General features: G+C 45.8%; 1 non-coding gene and 1 pseudogene across 1 annotated transcript; one reads left to right on the forward strand and one right to left on the reverse strand.

The window, feature by feature from the left end:
- Positions 1 to 5,138, reverse strand: part of LOC114009388 (60S acidic ribosomal protein P1 pseudogene) — an 18,994-nt pseudogene that overhangs the window by 1,753 nt on the left and 12,103 nt on the right.
- TRNAQ-CUG (transfer RNA glutamine (anticodon CUG)) lies at positions 3,901 to 3,972 on the forward strand. Its single transcript has one exon. It is a non-coding gene; the product is annotated as a tRNA-Gln (tRNA).

Consider the following 5,138-nt stretch of genomic DNA (forward strand, 5'->3'; position numbering starts at 1 on the left):
CCAGAAAGTCCTTAGAGCTGACTTTGAGACAATCACTACCACATCTCCGCTTCGGTAATCACCATCCTGATTTCTATATCCTTAGATTAGTCTTGAAATTCACAGAAATGAACATACTTTTTTGACTTTTTTTTTGGTAATGCAGCGTATTTTTGAAATGCATGTATTCTGTCCTATCAGCTTTTTGATAATATTGCTGATTGTTATTCCAATTGATTAATAACCGAAAGTTGAGGGGGCAGTGGGTGGTGTAGCCGATAATCACTGGACTCCCATAGGGCTGACCGCGGGTCAAGTCCTGGGCCTGGTGGCTTCGAAGTCACATCAGGTGCGTGGTACATGCCCTAGATCCCAGGAGGAGAATGGAGGGGAAGGAGTTGCAGCGAGGCCATCCTTCACGGGGTGGGGCGTGATTTCTCACTTTCGTTTCACTATCTCTGTTTCTCTCCAGCTCGCACATGTCCCCAAAGGCAAAAACCACTAAAAATAGGGGTCAGAGGTGGGGAAGTGATTAAATGTGCTGGCCTCCCACATGGCTGACCATGGTCTGAGTCCCTGACCTGGTGGCTTGCTTTCTCACTCTTTTTCTCTGTCCTTCTCTGGTCAAATTAACTACATAAATAAATAACAAGTCTCGGGACCAACAGTTAGCGTAATGGCTATGTCACTGGACTCCCATGTAGTTGACCACGGTTTGAGTCCCAGACCCGGTAGCTCACACTGGGCATGTGTGCATGTGTGTCCAAGATCCCGGGAGGAGAATGGAGGAGAAGGGATTGTGTCGTGGCCATCCCTCCTAGGGGGTGATTTCTCGCTTTCTGTCTCTCTTGTCTTTCTGGCAAGTGCACACGCCCTATAGCAAAAACCACTCCGAAAAAAAAAAATAACAAGTCTCTAAAAATAAATAAATAAAATAAGCTACAGTTGATACTTATTCTATTTCTACCTTTCACTATTATGAATAAGATGACTATGAATAGGGACTGGCAGGTGGAGTGATAGTTAATGGTACTGCCCATGTGGCTGACTGTGGTTCAAGTCTCGGACCTGGCTTCTCATTTTCCTTCTCTCTCGCTATTGCTTTCTTGCTCTGTCCCTCTCTGGTCAAGTTAAAATAAATAAATAAAATTAAATAAAAAGTCTTTTAAAAGAGAAAGATGGCTATGAATATTCTTGAACAGTCTTTCTGTGGACTTGTACACTCATTTCTTTAGAGTAAACCTAGTCATGAAGTTGCTGGATTGACTTTATTAGAATCTATGAAACAGTTTTCTAGAATGGTTGTCCTGGTTTACTCTCCCTCGAAGCAAGAGAGACAGTTCTCCACAGTCCTGTAATCAAATGGTCTTTCTGTCTCTTCAATTTTGCCCATTCGGATGGGTGTAAAATGGTGTACCATGATATTTAAAATTTTTGTTTTCTGAAAGAGTAATGATGTAGAAATTCCTTTCTTATTAAACAAGAATTATTGTATTTATAATTTGGCCAGAGAGGGACAGAGTGAGAGAGAGAGAAAGTGAGAAAGTCGCCAGGTCCAGGACTCGAACCTCAGCTAGCCACGTGGGAGTCTAGTGCCCTCAACCACCACAGCTACCTGTCACACTGTAGAGAGTCTTTTTTATTCTTTTTTTTTTTTTTTTTTGCTAAAGGGGGTGAATGCTCAGAAGAGAAAGATAGTGAAACAGCACCCCCATACACACTCTGGAGGGATGGCCATGCCACAATCCCTTCCCCATCTTGTGCCCATGCCTGCACCTGCATAATTTTCAAATTACTGGATCCAGGACTCAAACCATGCTGTTGCCTGTGTGAGATCCAGCACCTTAACCTCTACACTACTTATGGCCCCAAGCTTGTTCATTTTATTTGATTTATTTATTTATTTATTTATTTATTTATTTTGAGAGGTTTTTCCTATAGGGCACTCGCCAGAAAGACAGAGAGAGACAGAAAGTGAGAAATCCCTCCCCCCAGGGAGGATGGCCACGGTGCAATCCCTTCTCCTCCATTCTCCTCCATTCTCCTCTTGGGATCTTGGGCACACACACACACACACGCTCAGTGTGCCACCAGGTCCAGGACTCAAACCGCCATCAACTACATGGGAATCCAGAGACATAGCCATTACACCAACAGCTGGTCCCTAATGTTTTAACTTGCTCAAATGAATCATGGTTTTAATGAGATTCTGCAGAACCCAGGCCTTGAGACCACAATGCAAGAAGCAGACATGCTAGAAAAAGATAAAAAAAACTTCTGCCCTGATGATCGAATCTCTCCATCTCAGAGGTGGCAGAAAATAGCCACCATGATGTCAAGGCGTCTCCTCTGAGGACCCACCAAGGATTGGCAAATTGGCCTCTGTACTGGGTTGATTTTGAGTCACAGGAGGTTAGTATGGTCTGATTTGAGTGTTTTATGAACATGATGCATGGTTGGTTGCTTTTCGCTTTATATCTAACAAGTATGCACTCAGTGTAAGAAAAACCCACTCAAAGCAAACAACACAGAAGTATATGGAGAAGGGCCAGCACCTGGCATGGAGGTTAAGGCCCTGGATCTCACATGGCCAACCACAGTCCAAGTCCCGGACCTGGCAGCTTAAAAATCACACTGGGTACATGTGTATGTGTGCCAAAATCCTTGAAGGAGGAGAGTTATGAAGAGATTGCAGTGTGGCCATCCCTCTCTGAGCACACACTCTTCAGCAAAAACTTAAAAAAAAAAAAAAAGAGTAAAAAGAGTATATGAAGAAGAAAAAGTTTCCTTGTTTCTGAACTCCACTGGATCACTGACACACCTTTATAGAGTACACATAGGAGGTGGTGGTGGCTTTGGAGTGTCATAGGTGTTATGTGTGGCCAAGGAACACAGCAAGTCTCAAGTCAATCACCTGGATCCTCTGGGCCCTGCAAAAAATGAGAAGGAGGCAAAGAAAAGGAAAATAACATTTGTTTGAAGAAATTTCACCCCAGAGGGGCCAATAGGTGGTGTGGTGGTTAAGGGCACTGAACTCCCATATGGCTGACTCTGGTTGGAGTCCTGGACCTGGTGGCTTCCTTTCTCACTTTCTCTCTTTCTCTCTCTCTCACTCTGTCTCTCTGTAGTCCAATTTAAATAAATAAATAAAGTTTAAAAAATTTTTTAAATTTAACTTTATTTACTTATTCATTTATTTTAATTTAATTAGACAAGAGAGGGACAGAGAGAGAAAGTGAGGAAGAAAGCTTCCAGGGCCAGGACTCAAACCTCAGTCAGCCATGTGGGAGTCCAGCGCCCTTAGCCATTATGCCACCTGCTGGCCTCAAAAAATAATTCTTAAAAAACAAAATAAATAAATAAATATTCGGGACCAGCAGGTGGCATAATGGCTATGTCTCTGGACTCCCATGTAGTCAACTGCGGTTTGAGTCCTGGACCCTGTGGCTTAAACACACCGGGCGCGTGTGCCTGAGTCCCCAAGATCCCGAGAGAAGAATGGAGGAGAAGGGATTGTGGTGTGGCCATCTCCCCTGGAGGATGATTTCTCGCTTTCTGTCTCTCTGTCTCTCTCTGTCTGTCTGGCGATTGCACATGCCCTGTACCAAAAACCTCTCCAAAAAAATTTTTTTTCACCCCAAATACGAAACCCTCAGACGAGAGTATGTGGCTTCTGATGGAGGCTTGGAGAACTCTCCCCTGGCTCTAAGCCCAGAGTGGGGCACCTGAGGTGTCAATGAATGGACAGAGATCGCGGGAACGAGCGGTGCGCAGGGACAACAAGACGGAGGACCGCCACGCAGGTCAGCCGCACTCATGGCTGGTTAGTAAATAGAGATGCCCAGAGTTAGCTGGTTAGAGCTGTGGAGGCTAACCTAGAATTTCCTCATTTGTAGGGCACCCAAAACACGGTTCTCCGGTGGTTCCATGGTGTAATGGTGAGCACTCTGGACTCTGAATCCAGCGATCCGAGTTCAAATCTCGGTGGGACCTTTTTGTTTGACCACAACACAAGCTCTCTTTTACTCCTTAAACCTGACGTGGCTCCAGTTGCCCTGTCCCCTCCGGGTCTTGCTTCAGCGTAGATAAAGGTTTTGTTTCTTGAGAAGAAAACTCAGCGGCCCGGCTGCTCCGCGACCCGTGCCTCCCTTTCCCGGCGCCATTTCCTCCGCACAGCTGCAGCCCCTGCCCCGCCAGGAGTAGGTCCGGGAAACCGGGTCCGCAGAGTGGCCCGGTCTACACCGAAGAACCGACACACGGTGATCCTGGGGTGTCCCGCTCTGGGGGTGCCGCCTGGCCCCGGCAGCTCTGCCCGTCGCCGCCTTCCGAGGCCCCGCCCCGCGACCCAGCAGGTCCCCGCGCTGTCCCCTGTGGCCCCGGCCTGGGGATGGTCCCCTAATGAGGCCGCCCCGCTAACTCCTGCACCCCGGGGTGTCTTTCCCCAGTAGACCTCACCGTTGGGCCAGTCGCGTTTGGGATACGTAAGAAAAGAATAAATACAAAATCAAAATAAAGTAGGCCACTTAGGTAAAATACTCCTAATTTATTTCTGGAAACATCGACCCCTCAAAACTAAGACACGATCACCAAAGACGGAACAAACCCCACTACATTGTGGCGTTAAAATAAACGTGTTTGGGACCAGCAGATGGCATAATGGCTGTGTTGCTGGACTCCTATGAAGCTAACTGCGGTTCGAGTACTGGACCTAGTAGCCTAAAAACTCAAGCCGGGTGCGCGTGCGTTTGTGATTTTTGCTTTCTATCTCTCTCTGTCTTTGACAAGCGCACGTGCCCTATAGCAAAAAAAAACCTGTCCACAAAAAAAAAAGTGTTCAACAGTGCAAAAATTTAAAGAAAGAGATACAGAAACAAAAATAAAAGAATTGTTGAGTTCAATTGAAGTTAGACACTTTTTTTTTTTGAGAGATTTTCACTGTGTCCACAAAAAAAAAAGTGTTCAACAGTGCAAAAATTTAAAGAAAGAGATACAGAAACAAAAATAAAAGAATTGTTGAGTTCAATTGAAGTTAGACACTTTTTTTTTTTGAGAGATTTTCACTGTAGGGCGCGTGCGCTCGCCAGACAGACAGAGAGACACATAGAGACAGAAAGCGAGAAATCACCCCCCAGGGGGGATGGTCACGCTGCAATCCCTTC

Source organism: Tupaia chinensis, unplaced genomic scaffold, assembly GCF_000334495.1.
Source record: "Tupaia chinensis unplaced genomic scaffold, TupChi_1.0 Scaffold000529_1, whole genome shotgun sequence".
In the NCBI taxonomy this organism is placed as follows: Eukaryota; Metazoa; Chordata; class Mammalia; order Scandentia; family Tupaiidae; genus Tupaia; species Tupaia belangeri.